The sequence below is a fragment of the Strix aluco genome, chromosome 1, assembly GCF_031877795.1.
Source record: "Strix aluco isolate bStrAlu1 chromosome 1, bStrAlu1.hap1, whole genome shotgun sequence".
In the NCBI taxonomy this organism is placed as follows: Eukaryota; Metazoa; Chordata; class Aves; order Strigiformes; family Strigidae; genus Strix; species Strix aluco.
This window is the reverse complement of record NC_133931.1, coordinates 131,586,066-131,611,579: the sequence shown is the minus strand read 5'-3', so window position 1 is coordinate 131,611,579 and position 25,514 is coordinate 131,586,066. Positions and strand designations below refer to the sequence as shown.

General features: G+C 41.1%; 1 long non-coding RNA gene across 1 annotated transcript; it reads left to right on the top strand.

Annotated features, from left to right (window-relative positions):
- The first annotated feature begins 16,486 nt into the window (after nt 1-16,486).
- Nucleotides 16,487-22,786, top strand: LOC141928256 (uncharacterized). Its single transcript, XR_012624706.1, has 3 exons — nt 16,487-16,645; nt 20,545-20,638; nt 22,592-22,786. It is a non-coding gene; the product is annotated as an uncharacterized LOC141928256 (long non-coding RNA).
- The last annotated feature ends 2,728 nt before the right edge of the window (nt 22,787-25,514 follow it).

The window sequence follows — 25,514 nt, the reverse complement described above, 5'->3', positions numbered from 1 at the left end:
ATAGATTTGCTGGATGTCTAATAATTATTGCTGGTGTTAATACTACTACTAACATTATTTTTTTTTTAGTCAGCTACTGTTATCTATTTACATGATCCTATTCAAATCTTAACATGTAAATTAATAAAATAAAAAAGAATACTGCAATACAGCACTCTCTTCTAACTTAATTTCTTTTGGTTGCTCTTTACCTACTGTGGGACAAGCCAAAGGATATAGCAGGGGCAAAAAAATATTTTACAGGTGGGAACTTAATCCCATTGGGAGAAGAATTATTTGCCACAGCTGGCTGTAGTAGAAGACAGCTGAACCCCAACAGCTAGAACATTCATAGCAGTCCTCCATTTCAAGCTTTTTCAGTAACGTTTCTGATGTGGAGGACACTTAGTGGCTCAAATCTGCACACACAAGTTGTTTCAGTCACAGGAATACCATGTGAAGCGTGTGCAGAAATGTATCCACAGAGGAGTCACTTTGCACAGTGCCTTGCAGCTGCCCTCATTTTCTGAACGTGAGTCCGTTGAGGGTAAGCAACTTCCCACCTTGTTTCTCATGGAAAAGATATTCCAACGCAGTAACTCTCAATCTTTTTTTTTTTTTTTTTTTTTTTTTTATGTGAAAGCCTGAAAACCCTTCCCAGGGGGAGAAGTGGATCAGGGTGAAACCTGTTAACAATAAGGCTGCTTTTCATAGGGCTTTTTGCAGACTTCCCTACGGTAATTGCTCTCTCTTCTCCTTCCAGACTGTCTCAGACCATTAGTTGGAAAACATTGTTCTAAAGCTAGTTTCTAAAGCTAGTTTCCAAATGACAATATAAGGCAATGAAACAGAAATCCCTCTGATATTAGAATATTTTAGAACTGCAGGGAAAAATGATGTTTCACCAAAGAAGAAAATGGTAAAGTTGTTTCATAGGGACATAATCTAATATTGACTTCAGAAAAATGTAATTGAGTCATAATCGATTAGACAATTTAAAAGTCTTTAATGAGTTAAAGATGTGATTTCTTTGTGGTTGCATTACGGTTGGAAAATTGATTTCTTAGAGACAAGACAGCAAATGCTTAACCTGGGTTACTGTGCTGTGTCACCCCACAATCCTCAGACAAGATTGAGTTTTTGAAGCAATTTTACTTTTCGCTGTGTTGTTATTTAGATGTGAGCATCAAAGCTGTGCAGTCCAAAAGTTACAGGTGTGAGGATTAACTTCTTGCATCCTTCCTTACCCCCATAACACATATCAGATTGAGATGGGTTGGTGACCAGTTTTTTACTATAGCTCTTTTATTGTGGTACTTTTGTCAACTGTCTTAGAGGAAAAGTGTTGTGGTTTGAAAGTGTACCTCGGGGATTTAGACACTTTCTTCCTTCTGTGGCATTATACAAGTAATTTGGTGGCATCTCAGAGCATAAAAACAATCGTCTGTGGATTTGTAATGAGCTGGTTATCTTATTTCCCTTTGCAAATCAAATGAAAGAAACAAACTGGAAAATGTCCTGTTTGAAGGATGGGTGGTTTTTTTCAGGGATGACAAACAGACAAAGTAGATAAAAGCTGATATTAGCATTCCTATGTTTAGTTCCTGTGACTATAGGCATTATAGGCATTAACCCGTTTAATATGAATACCGTCTCTATAGCCCTCACAAAATGCCCATAGTAGGCTTTATGCTGGTAATAAGAGCTAAACCGTGCTGTATTTCATTTCACTCCCGCTGATAGCATTTATCAGCAAAATCTGGATTTAAAAACCCCCAAAATATGCAATTTAAGCCTCATCATAACTGGACTGCTGAGGAGGAAAGTGAGGGGATTATCTGGAGCCTGGAAGCACAAATATAAGAGTGTATTGTCAGCATGGGCTATAGGCCTTTTGGCAAATAGTAGTGTAAGCTTCAGCTGACAGGCCTTTTCGCAACTGACAGATGAAAATATGAAACTTAAATTCTTCATGACAGATAGCTGTGCTGAATGAAGAGGCCAATGGGACAGTGCTGGGTTGGGGGTGAGAGCAACATATACAGGCCCTGTGTCTGCAGTGCGGGGCGGCTCTTTGTAACTTGCACACAATTAATTTCTCCTTAAGACTCTCCCACTTTGCCAAGCAAACTGTTATAGCAGACTGGGTTTTTTTTCCCCCTCTCTTTTTCTTTGAGATCAACATCTTTTTTTCAGCAGATGAATGCCGAGTCTTAAAAGAGAGGGATGGCAGGTTAAATTTAATATGCAGACATGAAAGATGTTTCCTGGATGCTTCTCCATCGGACCTTTCCACCCAATCTAACATGCTGCTATTGTAGGAAGCTTATTCACTGGTTTATGAACTGTGCTTAATCCTCAGTGATGGCAAGCTTTGTCAAAATTTAGAAAAAAATTGTATTTTGAAATGATTGCTCTGTTCTGTCAGCACCCCACCCCTCCAGCCCTGCCTGCTCACAGGGTTGCACTCCCAACCAAGATGCCCCTCGGTGCAGGATGGGGCTCCTGGTGTGAGATGGAGGTCCTGTGAGCAGAACCCAGCCCAGCCCCTGCCTCCAGATGTGGTTTCAGGATAGCAAGGAAAGCACAACTTCCACACCTGTGGTTCTCTGCAGTCAGAGGCTGACAGGGGCCATGGCCACCTTCGCTTGCTGCGCCACCCCAGCCCTGCTGCCTAGCTCTCTCATGGCCCCACCACCGGCGCTGGCAGCACCTGCCCATGGGAAGGTCACTCTTCTGTGGCCCCTGAGGAGCCTCCTGAGGCTGCAGTCGCCCGCCGTGGCCATGCAGCTCCTGCTCCCGCTGCTACCTCATCTGCCAGCACCAGTTTCCAAGCCAGGTTCCTTTGAGCCGTGCTCCATCAAAGACACGGCCAGTGTGGCCGCCAGCTGGTTTCCTGGCAGGAAAGCTCCTGGCTTGGCGTCCTGCAGGGCCACACCAGGTGATGGCAAAGGTCTCCTCTGGCCTTCAAGTCTATGAAAAAGAGGAAAACACTCAAGCAGGTTTTGTTTGTTTGTTTGCTTCTCCTTTGCAGAGGGAAGGGCCTTGCTATGGAGCCGTTATGGTCTCCCCTGTGCTTTCAGCCTCATTACTGTGCTATAAAAAGGGGAGACGGGAGCCAAGAATAACAAGGCATAGTACGGCCTCTGGCCAGTGCCGGAGTCATTACCTCTGTAGAGTTCCCTCTGAAGTCAGTGGACTGTAGGATCCAACCCTTAATATTTGTCTTCTTTTATACAATTTGTAATTATCAATACAAAAAAAATAGAAAACCCTAAGGTAATATGTTAATTCTTACCAGATGTACTGTACGTATCCTTATATGCTAGAAGCCTGGCAGGACTGCAATGTCACAACAGACATTTACTGAAGTACCTGGGGAAATGTAACAAAAAGTGTTAGTAGAAAATGGTCTTTCAGCTAAATTACCTAATATATTTGCTAATGGTATCTGATTTAAAAGCCATAAAAATACTAAGTTAAAAGCACATTAGAAGATGTGGTATATTTATAAGTGTTTGTCACCTTGGCAACAAAAGCGAAATTCCAAATCTAACACTAGCTTTGATGGGCCAAGACCTTTGAAAATTGATAAATACCTGCTCTTTATAGCAATGATCTGCTTTCAGTGAAGAAATACTGCACTGTAAAAGGAAGTTCTTCATTGCATAACAGGATTTCTGTTAGCTTTCAGCTATGGTTTTGCCCTGTCTGCCCACTGTAGGATAAATTTTTTAAGTCTTCACAATGAAAACAATACATTTTCAAATATGGTAAAGCACTGATCTTTGTTGTACCCTTTTTTGTAACTTCAAGCCATGATTTCTTGTATACAAACTAGGTTTGTTAGTATCACACTGAGCTCTAAGCTGCCCTTGGTCAGTTTGCAGATCTATAGCTCGGATCTGATGGCTGTGATGGGGGTTCTTTTTTTCTTGCCTATGAATAATTGTGCCACAAGCACTGAACTATGCATGCCCTGATAAATGTAGTACCATTTTCAGCTCTGCTTTCCAATATAACATATAGTCCCATAGAACTGTGCTTTAAGACTAAAAGGAAAGCTATTTACTCACTTGTAATGCAAATTCTTGCAGTGTGTTACCTCTGCATAACAACTGGGTACAGATCCTTATTGTGCTAATTCTCATAGCTCCACTGGTTTGCCCACTGACCATGGGTGGAGAACACAGGGACAGATCTACACAAAGAATCAACAGTAACCAACAAGATATTAATTCTGTCTAGTGAACTCCCTTCAACACGCAAAGCTCTTGTTCTGTGTGATGGCAACAAGCGCCTCTGAGGAACTGGGAGTCAAAGTAACCATGAGAAAGAATGTCCCCAAAATTGAGCAGAAGGGCGGGGGGTAATGTGTTTTCAGAGGTATGTAGACAACACACTAATAACACCCTTTCTCTGTCGAGGAGTGTTTCCACGAATTCCCCTCTTGTGAGAACAACTACTAGCAACCCACCTTTGCCAGATAACGGTAAAGTTAATGGAAGATACTGATACTGCCTAGAGTAAGCCTCTCATTTGGCCCCTTCCGAGACGGAGAAGCATTACCCAGCATAATTGCCCTTCACCTTGTATCCTCACATCTGATGGAGCTGATTAAACAACTTGGCCGCAGAAAGGAAAGCAGAATCTCTTGTATGTGGGTAATCTCTGAGCAGATGCAAACCCCTATGGGTTCAAGGGTCCAAAATGCCTTTAAGGATTAGAGAAGCCTTTAGAGAGCTTTAGGTAGTACTAGATTAGACACTGTTGGTCATCTCATATCCCTCTTTTTCTTCCTGTTTTGTAGATGCTTTCATTTTCCTTCTTCTGTTGATTCATGAGGTTTACAACTGGCCAAGAAAGCCAAAGCAGGCATGAAAATCAACAGGAAAGGAGAGAACCAAAAAGGGCACGTGAAGGGCAAGGAAGGAGTGGAAAGTAGGAGAACTGGAAAGTGGAAGAAGTTTCCATCAGCAAAATTAGGTTGGGACATGTTCAGAAACATGTTTTGTAAGTTTGGCTTGTGAGATGGAAGTACCTAGGATTTACTTAAGGCAGAGTAAAGCACAGCTGAATTGCTCATGATCTCAGATGACACTGAGCTGAGCCGCTCAGAAAATCTGTATTTATTTTTCATTCGAATCAAGTATCCAGGAGAGAGAGGAAATGTGTGAATATCAATGAAGACTTTGGAGAAGTTGCTTTGGAAGGAAGAACTTTTTTCATTTCAGAGTTGTTTAGGATATCTCATAGGATATCAGAGGATATCTCATAATTCTGCTGTCCTGACTATAAACAAATCTTTTTTTGACATTTTATAGGAAATTTAAAAATACATATTTCTATTCTGATTTAGATCTCCTAGTGGAAGTGGTGGTGTCTAACTAATTTTCATCATGAGCATACTTTACTTTTGTTAAAACCTATGAGGACTGAGAGAGTCAATCAGACTGGACCTCCAACCTTGTACAGTGTTTCAGTGGATTGAAAACCAAGCCTACATCTCTATCCATCTCTATCCATCCATCCAGTTGTGCCCCAACACCTCCTGAGTGAACATCTCCAGTGAACCATGGAACTGACCCTTATATTAGTGAAATTGTTTTCTAGCGAAATACATGCAATTTATATGGAGCTGATAAAGCGTCTATTAAGACACTGGTTAATAGATGTGGTTGGAGCTATTTTTCAAGTATTGATAATAGGGTGGAAAAAGGGTTTCAATTAACTGAGGTAGCAAGAATCATATGGATAGACATGTGCTCTTACACTCAAGTGCACAATTTTCACTGATTGATAAACCTAACACACCACTTGAGACTATATTCTAGTTACATCACTTCACCATTAAACTCTTCATTTACCCCCAAATGAATAGATTAACATTAAATAAACTCTACTGAAAAATTGTCCAATTCAGTGAAGCTTTAATATAAATTTGTAACAGCCATAAAAGAAAATTACAATTTATCATTTGAAAATCATTATTTAAAATGTACAATTCAAGGTTTCTATGCAATAAGTGTTTCAGATGTGCTTGTTAAATAAGTTTATGCAAAACTGCAAAGGACCATCTTCAGCAGGTATATAATAAAGTATATATGTATATAACATACACAACTACCCATGTGAATAAAAAAAAAGGATTAAATTTTATTATGAAGATTATCAGCCACATTGCTTTAGCAAATTTGTATTCATAGTTTTTACTTGTTCTTATGTATGCCTCAAATAGATTGGATTTTCCTGTTGTTTGAAATAAATAAGGTAGGTTTTATGATTCTGTCAATCAAATCAGCATTTTATATCCTGAAGAAAAATTGCTATATTATAGGGGCATTTCTGAAAGTCATTGAAAATGCAGAGAAGGTGGACTTACCTTAAGAAGAGGTGTAAAACCAGTACTGTTAAATGATCGTCAGTACTGTGGGCCAAATTTTGAGGAATGTGGAGTTGTTCTGTGAACACCAGATAGCTGAAATCCACCTTGTAATATTTCAAAGAATTTGGACTTCAGTATGCAAGTTTGGCTGCACACAGAACTAAAGGCTAATTGCTACTTGCCTTGTGCTTTTAAGAGAACATAGTTTTCCATTATACCCAAAAGGCAGCTGTCACAAGTCCTTGGTGAATATTTGGAGATCCTTAGAGTCATTAAGAGTATGACAAAATATGATGTTTCTAAATAGTCTTGTATATCTTAGTTAGGAATTCTGAATTCTGACAGCATAGGAGAGATCTGTCAACCTCTCTTTCTCTTTTTCTTTCAGCATTAAAAATATACCTATTTTTTCAATTCTCATTTTAGCTTTGGGTTTAAACTCATATAAATCAAGAGTGAGGCATTGGGATATATTCAGTTGCACTGTGCCAATAAACCATGTGTGTGATAACTGGTTGGGAAATCAAATTCTAAATTTAGTCATATTTATGGGAATTGAGGAGCTATTGCTTCAGTTGCATCTCTCAGATCTGCATGTGATTGTTTAAATTTATTTTTTCTTGTGGCTTCCATACAGCCTGCATAAACACTGAACATACAATTTCAAACCTTATTGTTTTGTTTTGGTTATACTTCAGACTGCAGCCACCTCAAACCACTTCTGAGGGAAGACACAATGGCAAATACGGATTTTTCCTTACAGATGACAAGGCAATGAAAGACAAAGAACAGAAATGTTTTTTATTTTTGAGGCGCTGACTTTTTATATAGCCTATAAATCATTTGCCATTAATGTGCAGAAACTTTTGTGAAGATAGTGCCATAGCCAGGCAGAATGATGCAATGTAGAGGATCTAAAAGCCCCAGCATTGCAGAGATCTGTTTTTTAAATAATTAGTGTTATCTTAATTTTAAATATACTATCAGTTTCCTGGAAGAAGGGAAATTGTTCTACTGACTAAAGTTATTTATCTTACCAGTTAGCATAAATCTGTTGCCTTAAAACATAGATATCTGTTCTGAATGTTTTTAATAAAATCTGTGCTACTACATGGGAAAAAAAAAAAAGACTTTGTAAATTTGCAAGAGCATGAAAACAAGATTATAAAACAATCTTTCAGACCTCAAAGATCTGATCTGCAGAAGTGCTTAGCATTGGCATCTCTGGGTGTTCGGGATCTTTCAAAATCAGGCCCAGAGCCTGAATAAGAATGTCACCACAAGACATTTTCATGCTATTTGCAGATTTTCTTTACAATACCTCCAGCTTTTGATTGTGCTAAAGCCTTAAAAGCAAATCAGAGAAAAGACTCTCCTATTGTGTATTACAAAAGATACAGCCAGAAACAGTAAAACTGAGGGAGCTGTTTCTTAATGCACTCCTTCACATGACAATCAGTTTAGATCTTTCACTTTCTTTCTCAGCCAACCTAAGTAACAATGTACTCAAATCTAACTTTTTTTTTCTGTAATATACTGCTGTAGGTGATCCTACTTACTTTTAATTTACTTCGTACATTAGAATAATAACTAGCAACACTGTACTATCATATGAGCCTGCTTAATTGTGTAGTTTACCTGTTGAGTTTAATAAGTACTGTACACAAAAGTATATGAATTTATATATACGTATACATAGGATTTTATATATATATTCTGTAAAGCCATTGGTTTTGTAGACTGGTTTGACATGCTCACCATTTACTCTGATGCTGGTTTTATAAGCATTCCAGCTGTCACTGGTGCTATCGTATTTGCTATGCGGCTAAGAATTAAAGTTACAAAAGATTTATGTGCTTTGGAAAGCAAGTCAGGAACAGAGAGAGTCTGTTTTCTAGGATTTTCTTTAAAATACTATTCAGAATAAGCTATTATCTAACAGAAACAAAAAGGACTATCAGTTTTGCATGGTTGTATGTAAAACGGCCCAGAGACTGCCCTGGGCTGCTGCACTCATGTGGAAGGGTTGGATGAGCCAGATTAAGATCAGGACTTGACCCAATAGCTCCCTGTGGTTCTGATTTGACATACTGCATCAACTTCACTTGGTAATCTAAGATAAAGAGCAGACTTTGATTAAGCTCTCAAGAGTGTCCTCATTTAAAAAGAAATTAATTGATGCCTCTGCTAGTGGCATAGCATTTCTTCATTCATTGCTGTGGAAAACCACTAGATGGTTCATCAAAACCTCCACACATGCTGAAGAAGGTGTGACAGGTTAGCAGGAGCTCTGAGGAAGAAGGTATCCTCTGCTTTGCAGGACAGATGAGGAAGAGCTTTGGGGCTCTGTGTGTTTCTGCATATAAAAAGCAATGCTTTGCATCACACCACAGGCACCACAATCTGCTTTTCCAGCTGAAGTGGCCTTGCAGCCCCTCTACTTGTGTGACAGCTGGCAGTGAGGGAGCTGGGGTGGCCAATGTGGTGGTCCTGCTCTGCTGGCACCTGTGCCATATCTCCCAGGAGCTACATCCATGGTTTCAGCATCAAAATATACCTTAGATACCTGATCTTCATTTACTGCATAAGTCTATGTGATAAAATACACCCTTCTTGCTTTCCTGTCGTGTTTGCAATGAAGACGTGTATGCAAGCTTAGGAAGTAAGCCACCAACTACAGATCCTTCTTCACAGGCCATGGGTGACCCGTGCTGGGGCAGAGGAATAGCGAGAAGGAAGGAGCAGTGGAGGACAAGGAGTGAACTGTAAGGGGCAGCAGACAGAAACCACCATGCCTTGACCCCAACTGCCTGCGTTGCCCATCACCTCGCTGAAGGTACTGGGAGGGAAGGAAAGTGGGAGCCAAAGGTGAAAACAAGGGGAGTCGAGGTGAGGAAGGAGGGAGGAGAGGTGTTTGTCTGAAGCTAGGCCTGAGGAAAGGTGAGGAAAGGTGAGGAAAGGTGTTTCCCTGAGTGTTTGTTCAATAGTAGATTGGGTTTTTATTTCCTCAATACCCGAATCAGTAATTAAAAGTTTGTGTTAATTGGCAATAAATTATGTGAAATTCCCTGAGCTGAGACTGTGTTGCCTGTGACACTGCAGAACAGCTGAACGACAGCCAGGGCTGGTGAAAAGCAGTCCCCAGGGGAATGGAAGGGCAGTGAGTATACTCTGCCTACGAGCACGGAAAAGCCAACACACAGCAGCAAGCTCTGAGTGACACATAACTGCCACTGCCAGCTGCCACCAGACACTGGTGAAGCTCCTGGGGGAGAGCTGAGCTGATAAGCAAGCTAAACTGATACATTTTGGGCTAAAAATGCCCTGGAGGAACTTTGCCAGAGGAAAAAATATGACCAATGAGAGTGACTGTTGTTACCTGAACTTGTAAGAGATTATGACGTCCCCTGACTTTCAGCACATAATTACGGGACAAGTCTTCCTGGGCTCCTAATACAGTCAGAGATGAGACAGGTTCCTTCAAATTACATTTCAGGGCTGGTACTTAACCCAGGTGCTCTGAATCTCCACCTGGAAGAGCCCATTTATCTCTGTTTTCTGAACTGAGAATCCAGAGGTGTTGTCTGGCTGTGTAAGCTCTCTAAGGTGAGGGTGGCCTTGTTTGGTGGCCTGGCTCTTGTCCTTGCAATGGTCTAAGCATCACTAAGTCCTTCAGCTTGCCAGGATTGCTAATGAGTAGCCCTGCTTATCTATCAAAACATCAGAAGTAACACTTGGTAATTCTTCCTAGGCTACAACATTTGATTTTATTTGAGTTGAACTTCATCCTGGCCCCGCCTTAACCACTATCTAGATATGTAAAGTTAGAAGTGTGTTTTACATGGAAAAAAGGCCTAGTCTGTTCACCTGATTCCTAATGATTCATACTAACCTATCCAGTGAATATCTCATGTTGAGGTTATCACAGCATAGTATTCTCAGGGTAGACTTGGCAGAAATAAACAAAGGCAGTTGTGCAGTAACATGAAAAAGACACGTAAGCACCAACAGCTGTTATTCCAACGTACAGCAGAAGTGCAATTAAGCTGCTTAAACACAGGCAACTGGTACCATTTTAGAAACCCCATGGTGTTTTTCCCCCATCTCTGACTGCCATTGGGAAGAGCCAAGGTCTCCCATACTACACCAGGCAGTCCTGTGTTTTAGGGCATCTTGATCTATGACGTTAGAAACTCTTGTTTAGGCAACTGAATTGTACTCTGACAGTCTTGATATTTGCATGGAAATGCAAGTCATGGTGAATGGTACCTAGTAATTAATCACATTGTGATTACCCCTTTTATGTTCAAAACATCAATACAATTTGCATTGAGGCTCAGCAATAAACATTCTGCTGATATAGCTACGTGGGATATACGGTTATCCCAGGATTACTTGGCTTGTCAAAATCTGGTTCTAGATGCATCTGCTACTTTTCCAGGACGTAGAGCTGGGAAGCCAGAGGTCGAGTGGCCAGAAAATTAAAGGGGAACAACATATAGGAAGCTTCCTGCACCCTGTATGGAGGAAGATTGTAAGGAAAATAATGGTGAAAATTTGCTATGATGGACTGAGAGGAGGAGAAAGATGATACTAGGAATGGTAAACAAAGACAGGAAATAGCCTGCTGATGGTGTTAGTTCTTGATTAGGAGCCCGTTAAGTTTTGGCTAGAGGGCTAAACCCAAGGAGACATTTTGTCAGCCCAAATGTGGAGAGAAAACAGAAAGACAATAGAACAATTAGACAGAGGAAGAGAGCAGAAGTGAACAAACATATTGCCCCTATTACAATGACACACAGCTAGAGCTTTGCAGCAATACTGCCCAGCTGCCTTTAGACTAACTGAAAATGAGAAAATAAATCAAACTTTCTTTTGACTGTCAAGGGTAAAGAGAGAACTGTTTCTTTTTCAGCCACCGGTAACCCGATAGCTTGCCACAGTGTATTTCACATAAGGAAGTCTGTAAAGCAACATCTAAGTGTTCCTTGTGATTAATATTCCTTATGATCTCCAGCCACCTAATCGCATCCTGACCTCAGTGAGGGTCAACTGTGAGAAGGGATGGGCTGTGGGAGCAGGGTGGGCTACCAGGAGGTGCTGGTGAATGATGGAGCAGCTGGAGAGAAAAAGAGGACCTCTGCAGACATGAACAAATAAATAGTGGCAAACCAAAGGCACTGACCTCAAGAATAATGCCATGCGTCCAGAGTTGCACACAGCTATTGAGAGAAGTGGAGCAATCTATTCCTAACATCCAGATGCACTGAATGTAGGATATGCTTTTTTCTTCAATTTAATCCAAAAAACTACAGCATGAAATGCAGTGCTATCCTAAGACACAGAACGCCAACTCTGCAGGGATTCCCAGGATGCATTAACCAGTGCTTGGAATGCCAGATATACTATATAATGCAGGATAGATATTCTGCACTGCACAGTTAATTCTTGCATTCTGAATGGTAAAAACAGCAATAAGATTTCATGCATTTTTTTTCAGGAACTAGGTGCTTTCCTGGATATCTAACAGCCTGGACTGTAAGACATTCCCTCTCCCATCCGGATAAATTGCGTGGGCACTGCTGGCCTGAGCCACGCATGTCTGAGCTGGTGGTCCATTAGATGAAGTGCCTGTGCGCACGGATTTTGCATTACGTCGATGAGGCCATCTGGATGAAATACACACACTGCCAATTTTCTTTGCAGCATTGGGTTTCTCTGAATAGGCACTGTTTGGTAGCCTGGGACCATGAAGACCTCCAAACCTGGGGTGTCTAAAATCCTAAACATGGCTCTGAGATTTTTTTCAACAGGACACCTTTAACTGCTTATAAGCAAATTCGTTTCCAATCTGTTCTATTTCCTCTTCTTAATCTTTTCCTCAGAATATGCTTTCAGCCATAAAAGTGTCCAAGTCGAAGAAAATGGGCCCAGGCATTGAAATGACTAATAGTCCCCCTGAAAAAAATCTGCAAATCTGAACTAGTGTACTACACACATTTTTGTTTCACCTTGAAGAAAAAAAAGGTCTCTAATTCAGAAAAAATGCTCTATTTCCATTTTTCATTTATGCAAATTACACTCTGAATAAATAAATCTACATAATCTCACCTCCCTGCTAGACAACTTGCAGTAACATTTGCCAAGAGAAAGACAGGCTTTTCTGATACTAATGCATAAAACATGCTGAATAAAAAAATTAAAACAAATCATATTGAGTAAATAGCTGCTGTGCAGCTCTGGAAAGAATAATAGAGGGACTGATGAGTTACTCAGGATTGTCTTGTTCAATTATTTCAAACATGCTACCAGTTAAGGGTATATTTAAGTTAAGGACTTAATAATAATAGAGACGGTCATACCCCAAACCACTGAAATCTATAGGAATTTTTTCCTTTAATTCCCATGGAACAGGCGTGTAGACCTCTCTGCTGAAGCACCCAATAGTGTCAGGCTGTTGGTCCTGGAAGACCAATCTATTCAGCGTGTAGCTGAAGTACTGTGCAGGGGCTGCAGCTCCAAGAAAGCAGATCTCTTATGCTGTTTTAGGAATGTAGGAAGTGCCTTTCTTAATTTGATCAAAACCATTCCTTGCTCTGTGTGTCCTCTGTCCATGTGAGATGCAGGCTTGGTGACTGTAAAGATTGCCACTGGTCTTGGGACTACAGCAGGGGAAGGATCAAACAAAAATCAATGGCACTATGTTCTGATTAGGTATCAGTGGTCTTTTCCCAGTCTGACTGCATAGGGTAGATGCTGAAAGGCAACTCTTTTTCCTGATTGCCCATCTAGAAAATATCAAACTCCAATCGTACTTGGGGCTTGGACACTCTCCTGTAACATTTCAAATATCTTTTCACACTGGAAAATTTGTTCTGGACAGCTGAATCCTTATGTTCTTTTCTCTAAAGAATTAAGACTGGTCAATGGGGCAAGGTCCACCAACCAGCTTGAGTAGTATGAACCGCATCATCAAATTTTTAGATGCTGTGATGCTTTGTGGAATTTGAAGATGTCTTTTCTCAGTGGAGAAATTTAAGTTCCTTACATGCTTCCTGGGAGCATGGGTATGGGATGGGATATACAAAGCCTGCAGGCTGAGTAGGAAGCTACCTAAGAATGCCAGTAAGAAACTTAAGAAAATATAAGACTGTGCCTCTGGTAAGAAATCACAGTCACAAGACTGGCACTAAAATCAGTGTTTTCTAACAACTACCTGCAGGAGGATAAGTTCTGTCTACTTATTTAATGTATAGTCTGGTTGTTAAGAGCATGCATCTGGGATATGGTATGTTACCCACATCAACCAACTGCCAGAATTTCTCTTTGGTAGACTATTTGGTGTTGCAGACTGAGTTATTTACTTGTCACATCTGCTCCACCATGACTGAAAATACCTAAATATACTTTGCAAGAGAGAAAAAGACTGACCCCCAAATAACCAGCAAACAGCTTGGTGCTTGTGGCACTTGTCTTTGACATCAGGTCATATCCAACTTGGACACAGTGGAGATTTGAAGGCAAGCCTGTCGCCTTGCCCGCCTCTTCCTGCAAGGTCTAGTGGGCTGGCTTGGAGAATGCCTCACAGATCAGGTCCTTCAGGCAACGTAGGATGGGCATAGCTTCACGAGAGAAACATGGCATGGCAGATACCTGTGTCCTTGGAGACCTTACTAGCTTTAACTAGAGAGTTAAAGGGTTTGAGGAATTACAGTGAAGTCTGCATTCATCTGCTAGAAAGGCTAAATAAGGTAATGTAAATTCCAGGATTTCAAAATCTGTGGTGTTGGATTTAAAACAATGGATTTAAAGTTTTTATTTTTAAATCAATTATTTTAAAGCAATCTTACAGGTAAAACAGATAAATCTGAAATACTTTTTGTTCATATTTTCAAGCTCATTTCGAATTGCTTGGGCTAGAAAGTTATTTTTCTCCTTTTAAAAGACGAGCTAAGCTCCTTAGTAACCACAAAACTCCAGAAACCACAAATTTAAAAGAACAATCAAAAATTTTGAGATTTATAATAAAAGGAGGAGAATTTGACATTACAGATTTTTGTAACAACGTAAGATTAAATTTGGCTTACTGGTGATATGGGAATACTCAGCTCCACAGATGGGAAATGCAAAGGAGGACTCAGATCCGAGACTGACTGGTCAGTCCCTACATAAGTAAGACACTGCTTCAGGAGTCCCTGATTTTCCTTGTTTCCTGGTGCAGTGGCTGGCCATATCCCCTAGGGAAATACAGATTCTTCTCTCTGCTGGCACTCCAGAGCTTCCTAACCAGCAGCTTGGCACAGAAGGAGGAGAGAAGAGGGTGGAAAGGACTGCTGTATCTTTTCATCACAGCAGATGTGGGTAAAGTCTTCAAAACAAGTTCAAGCTGCTTCCTGCTCCAGGGCTAATTGAAGCTACTTGTCCATAGGAGTTTCCAAGTTACATTTTTTCTTAGATAATCTAGGTGCAGTTGAGCATCTCAGTATTCCCCAATGTGCTGCAAACTCTATAGTTTAGTTCTAGGTAAGGTAAAAACTAGAGGGTTTGAATATGGGCCTTAGTAACTAAATGATCACAGATCTTTGCAAGCTTTTCGTACAACAGACCCCTATCCACTTTATGACTTCATCTTGTACTCCCTGGATAGAGCAGGCTATCTATTGTTCCAAAATGCATGGCTTGCTAAAAATCCCAGCCAAGTTATAACTAGATTCCACATACTGATTTATTAAACTGGAGTTTTCATAATTTTCACAATCATCAGTGTCAGTCAGTCCTTCCGTCACATAAAAATAAAATGTGACCGCTTGATTAGACTTTTCATCTGGCAGAAGGACTCATTTCCCACCTTGCTTTAACTGTGGCCACATGCCAGAACATGCTTATACTGGGTTGAAACTGAACTATGTATGAATTCCCACACGTTTTTTGTTCTGTGTTTCCCTGACTTTAAATCTAGGACACAGTATAACCCAGCTGTGCAAGTCATTGTCTCGTGAACCAGCTTCTCACAGTGCAAGGGAAAGAAAACGTATCGCTCCAACAAACTGGCAGGACTGCTAGAAGGTGGTTGCCTAGAGAGAAGCCATCGGAGCCACCACACGCACAAACTTGTTCAGGCTAGTAAGCGTTGAACTTTGCCTTTGTTTAAATCATCAACAGAATCTAGAATGAAGTGAAATGAATGCACTCTGGAATATTTAAAGAACAAGGCATTTCTATTTTTTGTACAACATCCTAACTCTTATTGAATAGTTTAGTCAGAATCTCCTTTTCAAGCTGCTTCCTTGCTTCTCTGATGTGATGGATAAGGAATTTAAAAGATAGTAAGTGAGATGTAGGTTTTGAAGCTGTGTGTTAAAATGCCAGAAGGAAAAAAAGACACCACCGCAGGTTATAGATTAGAAGGACAGAAGGCTGAGACTTGGTAGGTTTTGCTTGAATATAAATCAGTAATGAAAGATTGTAAAGAGAACAGTAGCTTGTGTAATTCTGCCTAACGTTGCGGTGGACAGATTTATTCCACCCGCAGTATTGAAAATACATTTGACGCTTTCCACACAGGGTATCTGCTCTCAGCTTCGGCCCGTGCGGCACGTCAGTCAGCCAGCTCCGGGGAGCCCCAGCTCATGCCGGAGCCATAAATCCCGCCGCCACCAGGCCCGGCCGGTGTCCCCCGGCCTGGCAGCCGCAGGAGCCGTTGCGGAGGGCGGGAGCACGAACCGGCGGCGGCGGGCGCATATCCCGCTTCCTGGCCTGTTCTTCCCGTTCCAGCTCCCCGGCACCTGCTCCCTCACCGCCCCCCGGGGGTGAAGGGGGCCGCGGCCCGCCTGCAGCCGGAGCTGCCCAGCGGCTCTGGGGTAGCGCGGGTGCCGGCGGGGAGCCAGGGACGGCGGGCGGGCGGCCGGCGCCAGGGAGGCCGCCCTGAGGGGACCCCGGCGAGAGGCGGGGAGGCCAGGCCGGGCCGGGGAGGCCAGGCCGGGCCGGGGCGGCGGGAAGGCCGGGGCAGGCGGGGAGCGAGGGGGCGGGAGCGCTGCGGGGCGGCGCTGCCAGGGGGCGGTGAGGGCGCGGGGGCGGGGCGGCGGGAGGGGAGGGGACGGCCCGGAGCCGGGAGCCGGCGGGGCGCAGGCGCGGTGGCGGTTGCCGCCCGTATCCCATCAGTCTCCGCGGGCGGCGGGCCGCGGTGGTCGGGCGGCGGGCCGAGCATGTCGGAAAAGAAGCAGCCGGTGGACCTGGGGCTCCTGGAGGAGGACGACGAGTTTGAGGAGTTCCCGGCCGAAGGTGCCGGGCGGGGCGGGGACGGGAAGAGAGGCGGCGGGGGCGGCGGTTCCGCCGGTTCCGCCTGTAGGCCGCGGCCTGGGCCGGGCCGGTGGGCCGAGGCGGGGAGGGAGCGGGCGGCCTCCGGCGGGCGGGGGCGGTGTCGGCGGGGCGTCGGCGGGCGGTTTGTCAGCGGTCCCTGCCCGCAGAGTAGCCCTCGGGGCCTCCGCGGCGGGGCGATGGGTCTCGGCACGCAGCGCCCCAGCGATACGGAAGCAGCTTCGCGGTGCCCCGTGGGTTCCTGCGCCCCTCCGCCCCGGTCAGCGGTGGGGGGCTGCAGCCCCCTCGGGGCCGGGTTTCAGCACGAACGTGCTGCCTGTGCCCAGCCGTGCCGGTTCCGCGGCGTTGGGCGCATCGCACCCGAAGTGCTGCGTCATTGTGCGGGAGAGCTGGAAACAAGTGCGGGAGGAACTTGCAGCGTCTCGGCTCTGGAGATGAGAATCGCTAGGGAGAGGAGGGGTGAGGGGCGGGAACGGAGTGTAAGGTGGAGAAAAGTGTGAAAAGGAAACAACGTGCTCTGTAGTTACTCTGAGTCTCTTTACCTTTTGAAGCACAGATATTTATGTGTTGGTTTGCTTTTCATAGGCACAGCTATATTCAAGGAGGAAATTAAATCTGAATTCAGTAAAACAACTCAGTGTCTTTTTACAGATACAATCTTGAAAAGATCCCCATCAGGGCATGATTGTTTTCTCCATGTCGTTAATTCTGGGAATTGTCTTAAGCTGTGGGTAATGAGAAATGATACAAAACATGATGGATGAAATGTCAGCATTTTTCTTCTGTAATGTCTTCATTATATTGTGGGGGTTTTTTGGGGCCTGACAAGCCTTAGATGTTCTGAATCCTTCAGTACCAGTAAAAATACTATTTTTGCACTTACTGACAGAAAAAGTTATTAACATAGTTGAGATGATAGCTAAACTAAACTGAGAAGACTAACCTTTCTTTTCCATACGTGTTTCCTAAACAGGCAAAAAATATTTATCTTATTTAATGTAAATTAAGCATTTGCAGTAGGGATGAAGGAAGTCTTTGAAGCATGCTTCAGAACCTTGTGTTGGTCAGAGCGCTGAACTGCTGTTACAGAAGGTGAAACTAATTCTACTTGAATCAAGCTGTACTACAAAAGCCAAGTACTTTGCAAACTTTCTGAGTAGAACAGAGATTTTTAAAGAGTGACCACAATTAGGCTTTGTGCTGATCTATCTTGCAAAAAATAAGAACCTCTAAAGAGGCCCATTTAAATCTTCAGGGGAGATAGTAGTTTTGAGATGTTATAAAGAATGTTCAGACCACTTTGAATGTTATCTTCAGTGCTTAGGAAAGAATTATCATAACTATGTGCTGAAACCCATGCCAGATTGTTGTTCTTTCAAATTAAAACACCATTTTCTGTGCAGCAGAAAAACTCTGTGTTCTATTACCCAGTTTTTATCCAAAGGAAATTAGATAATGCAAACCTAGGTTAAGGGATAAAAACACTGGCTCTTTGGGAATTTTTTTTATTCAGATGTAGAGTTTTTCTTCAAATAATTTATCAAATCAAGTTTATGTATTCAAAGCAGATGTGCTGTATTTTTGTAAGATACTTTATTTGAAGTATAGCATAAGTATAGCATGATAGATACAAGTGTATGTGAATTGGTCACGAACTTTTTGTACACTGCTTTTCAGAATGTAAAATGTAATGTGTAATATAATAGGATTTCAGGTTTTTTGTCCTCTACTCTTAAACACTATTTTTTGTTTTCCTTTCCCAAGTGCAAAATATGGCAATCAGTGATCAGTATACTAAAATATTGTTTTAAAGGAGTCCAGTCGGGACAACGTTATCAAAATTGATTCTGTAATTTTGGTGTATATTGATAATACTTAATGGTAGCAGGCTCTCAAATGTTCTTAATACTTTCAATCCCAGATAATGCTATATTTTATTTAGTCACAGGCTTATAATGTTGTTGGGAATAATAACTTTAGTATGCAATTCTGGAGTATAGTGTCAACATATAGATACTGTAGAATCTTGTAGATACAGCAATGAGAATATAATTTAGGCTTTACTTTCACTCCGTCCCCCTCAGTGTCCAAAGGTCCCTTTTGGACTCTTCTTCATTCAGTGCAATTTGGAACATGGTTTTGTAGTCTTCTGAACTGACCTTTTATGATTGAAGCTGCTGTTCGTTGGGCTGGTTACTAGTTACTATGACTTTTCTCAGATTTGTAGATCTGCCTGGGCTGCTTGTAAATTAATAGATAGAAAGGTTTGACTTTGTGTTCTTTTTAAACTGTTTTGAGCTTTGTTATTTTTGTATCTTTGAAATCCAGATAAATGATGTGAGTGGTAAAGCTTTTATTTTGACAAAAATAAATCCATTGCCTATAAATAGGCAAAGTTTATTGCAGATAGTACTAAAATAAAATCCTTCCATTTGAGCAACTAGTAGTACAACTAAATTAAAATAATGTGCTTTTCTTATACTGCATTTTTTTCCACTTTTTTGTCCCAGTTCCTTCTTTTGCTGTCCTTAGGACCAGTAGGATTTCTATGGTCCTTCATCTTTTCCCATTATATAATTTATTTGAGTAGGGAAGTTTAATTGTAATGCCTTGTCTTTAATCAGTTACAAATGGATTTTCTTGTTCTGGTTAATCTCAAATATTAATTTAGTTGCCTGTCAGTGTTAGAAAAAGGATGAGCAAATGCAAGGGCCAGCCCTCATTCTTGTAAAGTTAGTTGTTCACAGTGAATTAGTTCTTAATCTTTTGCCTTACTAGCTTTTTTCCATACTTCATCATAATGTTACTTTGGGCCTTAGTCCTCAAAGCTTTCTCTGGATAGGCAGCAGATGGCTTACTGAATTGTAATGGGAAGAATGGTGTTATCTCTTTAAATATACTGATAGACTTTGAGAAATACAAGGTCACAAGTGTCAAAATTGGAGTGCTTCTTTTTTTGGTAACTTTATAAAAACTTGGTGTCTGTCAGTAGAAGAAAACCAAGAAACTGTGTTACCCAGTGAAGTAAACTGAATTGTATTTACACACAGATTCTGAGCCTTCCTGATTTTTAATTTTTGGTTTTAAACTAGCTAGTTGGTTTGATGTTATTTTTTTTAATGAAACATGAAGTGGGTGATCAGTAGTTTGTCAAGTAAGATGTGCCAGGTTACTTTGTTACAGGAAAAATAGAAGTTAGGTTAGCAAATGGACATTTAGTATCTTGCCTCTCTAAGGAAATAGCTTCTGCTGTTTTGTGAACCCAGAAGTGGTTGGTTACAGGTAGCGACTGCTGTTTGCAGATGCTTCTCTCAATTTGCCTTTGCTTCCGCATCACAGATACATCTTTGGCATTTATCCATAGACTCTGCATCTGATCTGAGTGAACTGAGGATCCGTGTGTATGTGTTTTGGCAAAAGCATATGATATATGTTTACTTTTTTAGTTGGAAAAAACCTATTTAACTACAAACCTGGAATTGCACACCTTTTATTGAGCTTTTAGGAGTCAAGTACTCACTATTGCTTTCTTTTTAAAATGGTGCTGCAGCTTGTCCATTTGTATGCAGAATGTCTCTAATGAATGTGTAATCCTGCAAGCCATGGTGTGAAGTGTGTAATGATTTAACTTTTTTTACCAAGCTGCATTTTTATTATAGTTCAAGAAATTGCAGCGTGTTTGTTAGATCTTTCTGTGCTGTTTTGTCTCATAAATGCTTAAATATGATCCAGACTCTTCTGTCAAAGAGAAATTTGTTACCAGCAGAAGTCTGCTTTGTCCAAAGGCTGAGCTAATGTATCAGTAAGACACAGTACCAAAGCAAAGCAGCGTAGAATATTTAGACCTCTTTTTTTGTCTTTAGATTGGACTGGTTTAGATGAAGATGAAGATGCGCATGTCTGGGAAGACAATTGGGATGATGACAATGTAGAAGATGATTTCTCCAATCAGTTAAGGTAATTTTATTTTTAATTTACTGTTCTAGAAGATGGGTAAAATGTTTAAAATGGCACTGTTAATATCTGAAAGTTTGAAGTCTGCTTACTTTAAAAACAAGAGATCTGAAACACAAATAAATAAATAAAAGCTCTGCTTTGTGCTTTTCTGTCTAAAGCCTTTCAGAACCAGATTTAAGGGACTACAGCAGAGTGAAGTACTGATAAGCATTTAATCTTTTAATAATTGTACTGTGAACCCTGAAATGTGCCTGATGTGTTCAGGCACCCTGTGTGCCTGAATATGCCTGATGTGTTCAGGCTTTTGCTGTGCTACACAACTTAAACAGTACAAAGATCATTGGAACTTGTGATACAGTTGACACTTTTTCAGTTTAACATGAATAAATCCTTTTCTAAGGATTTGTTTGAATATGTGAAAATTCTGAATCATACTGCAAAGATTAATGTCAAGGGATCCAAGATTCTCTTCTGTGTGGTGTGGTATGCAAAGTGTGTTGTTATAAATTTTTTTTCTGTACCTTCAAATAGTATTGCTGTTCTTTGTCCAAATGAACAAATTTTCTAGAGATCAGTTATCTATGTTAATGTTAAGGTTCCCTTCTTGTGTGTGGTGAGCATGCTGTTTATGAGCAACAATAGCAAAGTAATTGTTCATCACATGCCTTAAAAAAGGTGATAGCAATTTGGGTACCTCTAATCTAGTTGTTTAATCCTCTTTGTCACTTGTAGCTTCAGTTAATCCTTTACTGATGCATAATTATGACTTAAATTGTTTCAAGCAGCAATACAAAGTCACGTTTTATAATTAATCCCCAGTATTTGCATGAGGAGCAAACTACCTGTAGTACAGCCTGGTTGAACTATTCCTGGGCTGATCTCCCTTGTTGTACTTGGGTGAAAGTGATCCTTTATGTAGAAGATACAACAGTCTGTTGGTATAGTTGTTTCTTTTAAGATTGAAAGGCAGTTAACCTGTAATATTAGAAAAGAAGTTGATATGTAGTGAAATAGCCTTTCAACAGATGGCATAATTCTTGATTGACGTAGTTCATCTTGGCTAACCTTCACTAACTGTAGCCTGTAGTATTGGTGACTGCATACTAGTGTTAAAATGATAGTTTTTAATGTTGCTTCGTGGCAACATGTTTTTATTTCATCTTTAGAAAGAAAATGCTGCAGTTCTCCACTTCTAAAATTACGCTACTAATATGTAAACTAACCTGAAATAATTTTAGAGATTTGAACTACTGCATTTAGATACGTGTATGGTAAGACTAGGAGATAAAACAGGATGTAGTTCTGGCTGGTGTGTTTGGAGGCAGGTGAGAAGCAAAGTGGCGACAGGGCAGGAGCAATAGCTTGAGGTTGCTGACTTGCTGTCCTGGCCACAACTAAGGGGAACAATGCAATCCTTTTCCCTCAGAATTGTTCCTTGGAAGGTGTATTGCACCAAGATTTAAAAATAATGCAGTTTGGTATTTTTATTTAAAAGAAACAAAGAAGAAAGTGAAAATTATTTTGGAAGTGCATGCATTTAAATTACTTAGATTAACAAGTTTTATTTGGCTTTCAGAAATCTTGAAAATAACTGGTATAAGAATATTTTGATTTTTTTTTTTTTAATGTGTCTGGAGTTGTTTCAGGCTCACAGGTGCTGCTTTGTGCCATATAGTTGTACTCAAGCCATGGTGGGTCAGAGGACAATAACTATGATTAAAAGAACCATTTGAATTTTTCACTTAGAAGTCACTTCCAGTGGTCTAAGACATTAAGCTGAAGTTGAAGAACTATAGAGTAAGTGAGGTTAAGGTATGAACCAAAAAGCAGTGTCACATGTTCATATTATTTCTAAAAGATTGTATATTGTGCAATATATTTAGTTTTTAAGAATGCAGATGTCTGACAGTGTTTATTTGTATGTTTTAATATACTTTTCTTTTTTCTACACAGAGCTGAATTAGAAAAACATGGATACAAGATGGAAACCTCATAGTTTTTGCTGAATATGGAGTGGTTTAACATGGAACTGTGGATAGACTATATTGAGAAAAGAAAAGGTCGAAAATGAGATGACACACTTAGTTCATTATCTGCTTGGATTTATTGTTGTTTTGTATAAAAAATAAAGTTTTTAATCTTAGCCTAGTCATATGTTCAGCCTCTACTCACCTGGTAGCTTGTATTTCAGTTCTGAAATGCCTTGTGTGACAGAATTCATGGACTTGCCTAGAACACTACCAATGGTGTCAGTGGCTGATGCTATTGCACCAGCTTCTGTCCTGGGGAACCAAATAAGCATTACCAAAATGAAGAGTGGTGAACGTTTGTCATGGGGGTGTGGAGATGTCAAAAAGAAATAAAATACCCATGTATTCCAGTTAAAATGCAGCGGAGGTAGAAAGGATTCTGGGGAGTGATAAAGCTTATTTTGCCTCAAGCTTTGTTTCCTAATGACTTGTTTTATTTTTGTTAATAACTTCATGTGGGTGCCAGTTTGATAGACTCAAAAGATAAAACCCCCCTTTAAAGTGCATCTTGCCACAGCAGAAATCCAAACTCTCCAATCCTGTCCTGTCACTTCTTAAGCCTATTAAAGAGGAGCCCTCTCTGGAGGTGAAAGAAGTTCTATGCTCATGCTTATTTAAACCTAGGAATCTCTGCTGAAATTGCCTCCAATTTGCCAGTTACAGCCGTTCATCTGTATCACGCAAACATGCCTGCTGAGAACGGAAATCGAACTTCCAATTCATTTCATGGAGGCCAAGAAGTAGTTGCCAGATAGATACAGCAGTAGTGACTGGATTCGATTACTCTCTGAACTAGAAAACAGAAGGTGGAAATTATGAAACCTATTACCAATTCCAGGAATCCTCCCCAAAGGAGCTGGTGTATGCAAAGACAGAGGGAGATATGGCAATCCTGGAAGTGTAGGCCGTGATTGCAAATTTAAAAAAAGTTTAATTTTAATAAAGGGGCAAATATAATGATGTACTCCTGGAGTTTGAATTAGCTGCTTGATTTTCAGCAGTTTACTGTAGAGAAGCAGAGATGTAATTGTTACTTAAAGTGAGCTTTCAGAATAAAGGTGTTAGTCGATGGACCTGCAATAATGGTATTAAATGCTTTAACCTTGTTAACTGAATGAGTATCTTATAATTGCATCTATTAATGCAAAATGCTAGGAAGCTTCCCCCTCCCCAAATTATTTACATGGTGCTGTATTTATGATGGAGACAAGATTCACTGTGACCCTTACTGCTTTCTGAAGATGACTCTGCAAAGCCTGAGACCTTCCATCGCCATCTCAGTGGTTCTGCAAAACTGGATGTTTCAGATGGTGTTGGATGCCTTCAGATTGTCTGGTTCTGTGCTGCTTGGGGAAAAGAAAGGGAGGTCCTGTCAAATAGACTTGCGCTGTGTTCAAGTGAGTGACTTGTTGGGATTGAAATGTGGGGCTCATGCAGCCCAACTCCGTAGAATAAAGTCCCGGAGCTTGTATTTTGACAAGTAACAACTGAAAAATCTGTGTATGGAGTGGAAAATAGCAATGCAAACATATTCAAGTTAGTGATGGGAGTTTAAGAAAAAAGTGCATTCAGTACAGTTCTGGGATTGCTGCTAGTGTTACTAACACATCAGGATTGGAAGTTGAGTAATGACACTGACCAAAAGAAGATGACAGAAGAGTTATGGAGATGTCTGGTGCAATCTTAGGGTAGGGACAGCTGCTTTCCATTACAGGATTCTGGAAACCTGGCTAAAGCAGCCCTGTCCCATCAATTGCTAGCAGCAGGAAGAAACCACGGATGCGGAAAAGCATCTTTGCCTCAAGAAATCTTAGTATTTTGCTGAGCCACAGTTCTCTCAGTATCTTTTTCTACTTTATTCACAAAAGCAGAATGGGCAGGGAAGGCTAGGCTGGGTTAGTCTGATGGCTCCGCACGCTTGCAGTAATAACCTTCCTTTGGCTGCTAGCACATGACCTGAAACCCCCCAGCTGGAAAATAAAGAGCAGTCTGCTTTGCAGGTCAGTTTGATGATACGGTCTGTATAATGCTGTCTGCACAAGAGAATTTGTTATGAAGGAGTAAACAGGAAATCCTGTGCAAAATGGTACCCGAACGTAGCTTATCGTAGAATTAAGCATTTCACGGAGGCTGATGGCCTGTATAATTACCACTCTAGTCTTAATTTTTTTGCCCTCCAGTTTATTGTGTGGCCATATGGTTCCTTTTATTTTAAGCTTACCAGTATAAAAATGTCTTGGGAACCTTTCTACTTCAGATTGGCTGCTTTATTTCTTTCTAAAAATTTTAAAACCCAGCTGGTTTTGAGCCTGAAGCTAGATATTTTTGTGCCATTTTTTTTCACCTTTGACAGTTTTGGTGTTCTAGAGGGAAGTCGAGGTGGTTGTCCAGCATGTCACTGTAGCGATTGACCCTAATTTACCTGCCTATACAGCTTTAAAAGGAAATAATCTTCCCATGTGCTTGGAGGCTTGAGTTTTTGATTGGCCGTGCTGGGAGAGGGTTTCTTTGGAGGTCTTTCCTGGAGATGTTCCAGCAATCCATTAGCTGAGGAATGCATGAAGTGTGGGACATAGGAATGCTTTGGGGGCTGAGGGAGAGAAGACAGGCATTTGGGAAGGAGCATCTGCAGCCTGGCAAGGGTGGGAATGTGGTGGAGAGAGGGAGGTTTGGCAAAGGTGTAAGCACAGGAGAAGTTAGGCTTTCTAGTTAAGAAAGTAGGACAACAGGTAGAGGGGTGTGTGTGGTGGGAACAGAACTGTGGACTGTTGTCTGAGTGTGGGCTGCTGGGTAGTCTCTGTTCCCTGTTGTGGGAAGGAGATTCAGGTCACAAAGAGGTTGACCTT